This window comes from Stomoxys calcitrans, chromosome 4, assembly GCF_963082655.1.
Source record: "Stomoxys calcitrans chromosome 4, idStoCalc2.1, whole genome shotgun sequence".
Lineage (NCBI taxonomy): Eukaryota > Metazoa > Arthropoda > Insecta > Diptera > Muscidae > Stomoxys > Stomoxys calcitrans.
The window spans coordinates 100,367,125-100,375,347 of record NC_081555.1 but is presented as its reverse complement, the minus strand read 5'-3'; the positions used below and the strand labels follow the sequence as shown (position 1 = coordinate 100,375,347).

Below are 8,223 nucleotides of genomic sequence, written 5' to 3'. Positions count from 1 at the left end.
AGCGCTCAAAATTAAGCGTCCTTTTTGGTTTGGACTCGGCAGCGAAAAGTGGGTGGAATTGGTGAACCACACAGAAAAAAGATAAAATGAGCATCAAAGTTTTAAAGTGGTTTTTTTTATTGGACTTTTGGTAATTAAATGTGTGAGTAGAAAAAGGCTTAAAATTAAGTAAATGGAAATTTTATTGAAATGCTAAAGAAAAAAAATTTAAAAAATTTGAAAGCCTTCAAAGTTAATTTGATTGGAAGTCAAAGGTCTAAAGTAAAAATTTAAACAATTTGAAAGCCTTAAGTGTTGAAGCAAAACAAATAAAGCATGAAATAAATAAATAAATTGAAAAACTGAAATCGAAAAGAAGTTATATAAAAACCTTTAAATAATTAAAAAGAATTGAAAATTATTAAAACCTGAAAGAAAAATTGCTAAAGAAAAAATTTAAAATTGTTAAGCTAAATAAAACAAAAACCAAACGCCAAAAATAAAAGCTTCTCCACCTCCGCTGACCAACGTTGGAACAACCGACTACTAGGTGACATCACAAGCACTGGTCAGCTGACAGTGCGCCAGGTACCCCTTTCTTCTTGCATACATTTACGGGACGCATACAAGACTCCTACGGATGGACAGGACTTGTAGACAATTTGCTTTCCTACGAATAAAAAATAATAAATGTTAATAAGAAAGCTAGGCAAGCAAACACCATATACTTACCCTTAGGTTTTTTGTAAACGACGCGAGAGCAAATAGGCGTTTTCCTAAGCTGTTAGGGTTGGCTCAACCTAGGGCCAGAGGAGTAGCAGTTCTAGCTTTTGGGGCGCAAAGGAGCCCCTACTGCATGTGGTGTTCGCTTTACGAACTTAGGCCCTTGGAGGAAGAAATATAAACATATAAAACAAAAAGAAAATACTTTTATTTACGGGAAACACAATACAGACGGAATACATATACCAAGATATATTATATATATTCATTTACAGGTAGTCGGCCAACAACAAAATATTGAGTGCACTATCTGTCAAAATCAGTGATTAGTGCAACTCTGATTTTGTGTATGTTACTAGTATGCGCCTTTTTTCGTTGTGTGTGTTATGGTTCTTAACTATAATACGCACACACAAAACCAAAATTTGTTGGCAGATAGTGCACTTTGCGAGAAAAAAATTTATTCAGCTGTTTACGGTACACTACAAGTAATTATGTCATGACACATGCATACCACAACTAGACGGACGGACAGACAAGAGGGAAGGCGTTGACATCGCTCAGCCGCTCCAGCACTGACGCCGGCGAAAATATCCTTTGCCAAAAGGGAGACCAATACTTCAGGAAGACCGGCTGGACCTACAAAGAAGAGAAATTGTATTAATATTGTTTTATTTGAAGTTTTTGTAATGAATTACATTTAAAATTTTTAATTGCTGTCGTCACGATCATTTCTGTTTTGTTAGTTTTTTGTCTTCTTTTAATTGTCACTGGAATTTAGCTATGAATTTTGCATTATCCTAATAAATACTCACCATTTTTATAACGTTGAAATGAAATCTTCGACTAGTTCTCATTCCACAATGGAGGAGTAGTTGTTAAGGTAAGGTGAGGAGTATCTCAGTGCCCACTGAAGAGCGGATCAAGGCGATAAGTGCGAGCGTGAAAGATTTCAATGTAGCTGCTTTAAGCAGTGCGTGACCCTGTTTTTCCGTTCCATCCAGAGCTGGTTTATATTTGATTTTTTTTGTCAGCTGTCTCTGAACATGGTGTGTTGGAACCAGACGGAGCCACAGCCGGTGCTTTAAACGCCAACAGCCAGCGCCCGCCAGAGGCCACGACAAGAATGGCGCATCAATAAATCGCGGCAACCAGCAACTGATCAGAGTTTACTGACCTCTGGATTGAGTCCCGATTGGAAAACTTGGATCGCGTGCCAAGCTGGAGGTGACCGGAGGCTTATTAGATGCGTGGAGTGACATGGTGTTTTGATAACCATTTTCATCCCGTAAGTCACGATTCGTATGGATTTTAGTATCCGTGTTTCGTTCGCGATGGGTCTGAGCAGAGAGAGATACCAGTTATTACAATAGTTAACTGCAATAGCCCAAATTACGTTTGCTTACCTGTCCGTCTGCTTTTTGTAACCATACCCAAGCCAAATCACACAACGGCCATGTAGTTGTATCCGAAGAAGCAAACATAATCCCATTATGGCAGAGAAGGCAAGTTCTATTTCGAGACTTTAAATGCTTCGCTTTTCACCTTAGTTTTGCTATTCACTCACTTGTCCCCACTCTTATAGTAGGATTATATGCGCTACCCTTTCTATCATCTTTTTGAGCTTTGCATTGGAATTCAATAGGTTAAATTACGATAACTGCAAGTAAAAAAGGAAAACATAAAATTAGTATATTTTGAAGTTTTTTTTAATGAATTAGTTAGTTTTCGTGATTTTGAATTTTCACAAGGGTTAATACAAATTATAGATTATAGTCATATAGATTAATGGTTAATACAAGGGCGAATAGTTACTCTACTAAGGTTTCTGGTCCGACCACATCGGCTATGGCGACCACAACAACAACCTCTGCAACAACTAACCTGGTGACAGGCATTACCACCACAACAGCAACTATAGCAGTAGCTAAAGTCAAGATAGACACAAGAACGGCAACAGTCACACCCATGATGGTTGCGTCCGCTGTTTCCAGTCCAGCTTTGTCAGTATCAGACATGTCGGATGTACGGGTAACCCTAGACACCCCGAAATTCAGCAGTATAACAGCACAGACGAAGTGCCATGAAAAAGTTCGATGTCAAGAAATGGCGGTTAAAATTCGATGGTACCTCAAAGACTATTGGGGCTGAAGATTTCATGTTTAGGCTGGAGCAGTTGAGGGCAGATTATCAATGCGATTGGGACTAGATCCTGGTGAAGTTTCCGCAGTTCCTAGAGGGGTCAGTAGAAGACTGGTACTGGATGGAACGCCGGCTAGACCACATTTGAAGCTTCCCAGATCTCAAAGACGCGCCCGAAGTCAAGACACCCCCAATAGGGGTCGATCATCTACAACAGAACCCCATTAGAATAACTATTTTAATGCGGCCCAAAGGTTATGTAGGTTAATGGATAAAGTTATCCCTGGGCATCTGTGGGATAGGGTATTCGTCTACCTAGACGATTTGCTCTGAAGCTCTTACGAGGAGTCCTGTCCTGAGGCATCCCGATTTCGAAAAACATTTTTATGTATGTGGGCGTGGGAGTTCTTTTTCAGAAGGACGGAGACGGAGGAGAGCACCCAATAGCCTACGTTTTTAAGAAGTTAACAGCAGCGCAGAAGAACTATTCCGTAACTGAGCGAGAGTGTCTGGCGGTAGTGGCACTCAAGAAATTCAGTAATCACCTACCATTCTTCTCTAAAGTGGTTAATGTCCCATCGGCCAGCGAAGCCAGAATATTGTGTCAGACGCTCTCTCGAGATTTTACATGAACGAGCTTGATTTATGCCGCATATTAAACATGGACGCCCCGGAGTTCAAGGGCGAAAACTACCAAGAGAAGGCGAGGATCGTCGAGGGAAATGGAGAGAGTTTGCCTAATCTACGCATCAAGGATGGTCGGATACATATAAAGATTATTCCGTTGACGACCGAGTTGGGTGAGTATGTTCCAGAATGTCTGTGTAGATTTTCTGGGGTCTTATGTTCGGTCAAAGACTGGAACTTCGTTTATATTTATCGTCCTGGATCACCAAGCTTGTTTTGCTCAAGCTCACGGGAGAGGTCACGGCACGGAATGTCATTCGATTCTTGACGACAGGTTTTCCATAAATTTGGCGTGCCAGAGACCCTAATATCCGATAACGGAAAGCAATTTACCGGCGATTTTAGTGATTTTCTCAATGCCTTCGGAGTTAAACATTTTAAGACGGGAATATACTCGTCCCATGCTAATGCTTCAGAGCGAGTCAATCAATCTATACTGACAGCAATAAGGTCCGTTTTGAGGGGAAACAGAAGGAATGGGACCAGAATATATCGGCCATTGAATGTGCTCTACGAACATGGGTACATGCTTCCACGGATATGACCCCATATTTTGATCTATTTGGGACAAATATGGTAACTCATGGAAGCGTGTACAGGCTGGCTCGCGACGTGAAAGATCTTAAGCAATAGTCAAAACTACAATACACCATTAGACTACTACAAAACCCTTCATAGAAAAGTAGTAATTACTTACGCAGTTAATGGGGTTTCCCAAATCCTCCTTATGGATCCAAGGTTGGTAGATGTAAGGCAGTAGAATAGTTAGCTATAGGTTGGGATAGGAAAAGAATTAGTATATAGAACTATTTTTTTATGGTTTGTATACTTAGCTGTAAAGTTTCGGGAATCGTTTTTATATGTTCATTGGTAGTGTTGAACTGTAGAACAGCTGTTATGGAATCATAAACTAACATAAGATAAAACAAGTGAGTTAGAGACAGAAAATGGCTTTTAATTAAATTTTATAGATTATACTTATTTTAAGTGGTTTTCTTTACGGAGGGCCAAGTCATTTTTGCCCAGGGACCACATCATGCCTCAGAGGTATCTCGAGTCAGGTGTCGTGTGTGTGCGCTTAAGGCAGGAGTGGGCACACATATATAAATGTGCATATATTTTTCAGCCCATGGGCTAATGTTCGTGTGCACGTAAACAAAACGTGCAATAGTGTGAGTGTGTATACTTGCCTATCATTGTTTTCAAATGAAGCTGAAATATAGCCTTGATACTTACCAGGGTCTTACCTGTATCTGGGGATGACGTTGTTGAAATGGTCTCGTGGTCTTACACTCTCGCGTGTGCGAAACAGCTGAGAGTGGTCCGGTAGTGTGATGTGAGCAGGATTACGAGCTGGTTCATGCTACTTCTCTCTGCCAGCTTCTGGGGTGCCTCGACCGCGGGAGAGCTCACTGGCGTCCTCGCGATGGGCCGACCCGTCTTTCTATCACTATGGCATCTTGGACATGGAGCGCGAGTTTCCGCGGGAGACGGCCCCGGGAGTCACTCAACCACGGTAGAGCCTCATGAAGACATCGCGATGGGTCAACCCGTCTCTCTGTTGCAATGGCTACTGGGACATGGAGCGAGGGATGCCGCGATGAGTGAGGGAGGCGGCTGTGGGAAGTCATAGAGGATACACCGAGGTGAACCATCTACTTGGCACTTACCAGTTCGTCACAGTGCTGGACCACAGTCTGCATGGATCATGGAGATCCTGGAAAGATAGACGAGAGGAAAGAATCAAATTAGACATGGTAACGATAGCTTTTTTTAATATCAAATTGCTATATTCTGGTTCATTTTAATATTGGAGATATAAGTTCTTAATAATTTAAAATTTTTCTCCAATTTGCACAGAATTTTGGTTTTTTTGATTTTTATTCCGCGGTTTTACTTAATTTTTTTTTTATTCTTTTTCTCTTTGCCCAACTTATGGAAAAAACAGCATGGTAATTTTTCTTGTTTATTTAAATTTTTTATAAATTGCTGTTCCTTTTTTCTCCTACAATTTAAAATTTTTGCCATAACATTCGGATTTTTTTTTAATTGGCAAATTTTAAAGTAGATTATTTTAGTTTTTCATTCTACATTTAAATTTGTCATTTTAATTTAATTTTTTTTTTTTTTTACTTTCGGTAATTTTTACTTCTTTCTATTTTAATTTTTTAGTCTTTCATTTGTAAAGTTTCTGAAATTATTATTTTTTTTACTCCAAAACACCATCGTTAAATTCATTTCCCTTTATTTTTCCTTTTGAACAGAAAACTTTCAATATTTAAAACTCTTTTTATTTTTTCCTTTAAGTTTTTTTTTTGCAACTTCACGAATATTTTCTATTTTCATTGGTTTCTTTGTTTATACTCCTTGTTCATTCACAATTGAATTTTTTACTGCTTATGTTTTGATTTCGATGGCCGCCAGAAGAAGATAACGCTGGTGGATTTTCTTTTTAGTTTTATCACGTTTTTGATCTTCGTATTGTTTTTTTATGAATACTAGTTTGTATGTATTCACTAAGTCGTTCCTTCAGTACCCCCACCTCCATTCATGATTTGAGTGGTTACACACAACGTATGATCTTACACACGTAAGATCATACGACTGCTCCACAACACAGACATTTATTGGCACTGGCACTCACACATTTTGATACAGGGAACCGTTTTTTTAGAACATGTGGATGGTGATTTTATGTGGAGAATTTTCTACCCATTTATATATAAACACACACATCACTTCTCAGCTTTGGGCTGATCTTCGCTTCGTGATTACACGTTTTTATTGTTCACGGCACAGGCACCTTCTTTTTTGGGATTACATTATTTTTAAAAAAGTTCGGCTTAACTATTCTCTTAGCTTACTTGGTCTTAAGGGGGGCGTTTTTTTAGCCGACATTGGCTACCCATTCATAATACACACACACGTATTTTCTGCCTTTGATGCGGGCATTTTCTATTTATTTTTTAGTCTCGCACACACATTTAGTTATTCACTGGTATTTTCTTTATTTCACTTATGTTTATTTTCAATTCTGACCTTTTTTCATTTATTGAAAATTATTTCCCGCGTTGTCGGTCTGCTGCAACGGTATCAAATTAAATTAATGAAGGTATGTCTGAAAGGTATAAAAATGGTAAGTCGAGGTATATACCTATGAGGTAGATAGCTCACGGTATATACATTGAGGAAGACTTACATATTCTTAATGGAGCCTACACACGATGTTATAGGTTTGACTTAGGCAGCGTATAAACTTTATGGAATTGAATACACTGAGAGAATTTTTTTCTCCCTCCTATCTTTTAACAGTGGTGTTTAAAAGATGGCTGCGTTTGTAGTGTGCGACCTAATATACATACCCAGCGCCACCTTTATGTCACTAAAATGACCTAAGCGACCAATGCTGGCTATATTTGGCCCCCATCAGGGAGAGAGAGCTAACCAGCTGACAACAATCTGTCATTATGGTCGCCACATATGTTTTGTTGGTGCCGGCTGGAAGACCTACTTCATGATGGAGGTTAACCAAAGCCAAGCTGGCTGGAGCGCACGAAATGAGGCGTCTTTTCGGTCTGGACTCGGCAGAGAATAGGGGGTAGAATTGGCGTCTACACAACCCAGAAAAAAATGATTTTTTTATTAGACTTTTGGTGATTAAATGTGTGAGAAGAAAAAGTCTTAAAATTAACTAAATGGAAATTTTAATGAAATTTTAAAGAATAAAAATTTAAACAATTTGAAAGCCTTAAGTCAGGATTCACTAATAGAAGGTTAGGTCACATGCAAAAACATAAAGTGGATAGGCCCCATAAACATCATTAAGGATGTCAAATCTGACGATTGAAAATGTCATCATATAGGAGAAAACGTAAACAAAGAATGAATGTAAAAAGAGAACAAGTTGACATCCTCAATGCCAAGTACTGCCAAATATTAAAAAAAAGTATATCGGCTGATCGCTTGGCTTAACCTTATTCAGTGAATCCTGGCCTTAAGTGTTAAAGCAAAATAAATAAAGCTTGAAAAATAAATAAAGAAATAAACAAATTGAAAAACTGAAATCAAAGATAAGTTATACAAAAACCTTTAAATAATTAAAAAGAACTGAAAATTATTAAAACCTGAAAGAGAAGAAAAAATTGCCAAAGACTACTGAATAAAATTATACCTACGAAGACAACCAAAAGCTAAATAAAAAAAAACCAAACGCCAAAAACATAAGCTTCTTAACCTCCGCTGCCCATCGTGGGAACTTCCGACTATTGGGTGACATCACAGGGACTGGTCAGCCGACAGTACGCCATGTACCTCTTTCTTCTTGCATATATTTACGAGACGCATACGAGACTCCTACGGATGACAGGACTTGTAGACAGTTTGCTTTCTTATGAATAAAAGATAATAAATGCAGGATTCACTAATAGAAGGTTAGGTCACATGCAAAAACACAAAGTGGATAGGCCCCATAAACATCATTAAGGATGTCAAATCTGACGATTGAAAATGTCATCATATAGGAGAAAACGTAAACAAAGAATGAATGTAAAAAGAGAACAAGTTGACATCCTCAATGCCAAGTACTGCCAAATATTAAAAAAAAAGTATATCGGCTGATCGCTTGGCTTAACCTTATTCAGTGAATCCTGTAATAAATGTTAATAAGGCGGCTAGGCAGGCAAACACCATGTA

The 8,223-nt window shown here is 38.6% G+C and overlaps 1 long non-coding RNA gene across 4 annotated transcripts; it reads right to left on the bottom strand.

Annotated features, from left to right (window-relative positions):
• Nucleotides 1-369: 369 nt before the first annotated feature.
• Nucleotides 370-6,645, bottom strand: LOC106083233 (uncharacterized). 4 transcript variants are annotated; one of them, XR_009398194.1, is made up of 7 exons: nt 6,571-6,645; nt 4,229-5,248; nt 2,109-2,362; nt 1,518-2,042; nt 1,217-1,341; nt 712-864; nt 370-649 (listed from the first exon to the last, which is right to left on the bottom strand). It is a non-coding gene; the product is annotated as an uncharacterized LOC106083233 (long non-coding RNA). The 4 variants fall into 4 exon arrangements; XR_009398196.1 differs by lacking the exons at nt 370-649; nt 712-864 and having other exon boundaries at nt 965-1,341; nt 4,229-4,300; nt 4,361-5,248; XR_009398195.1 differs by lacking the exons at nt 370-649; nt 712-864 and having other exon boundaries at nt 965-1,341; nt 4,229-4,441; nt 4,768-5,248.
• Nucleotides 6,646-8,223: the final 1,578 nt, after the last annotated feature.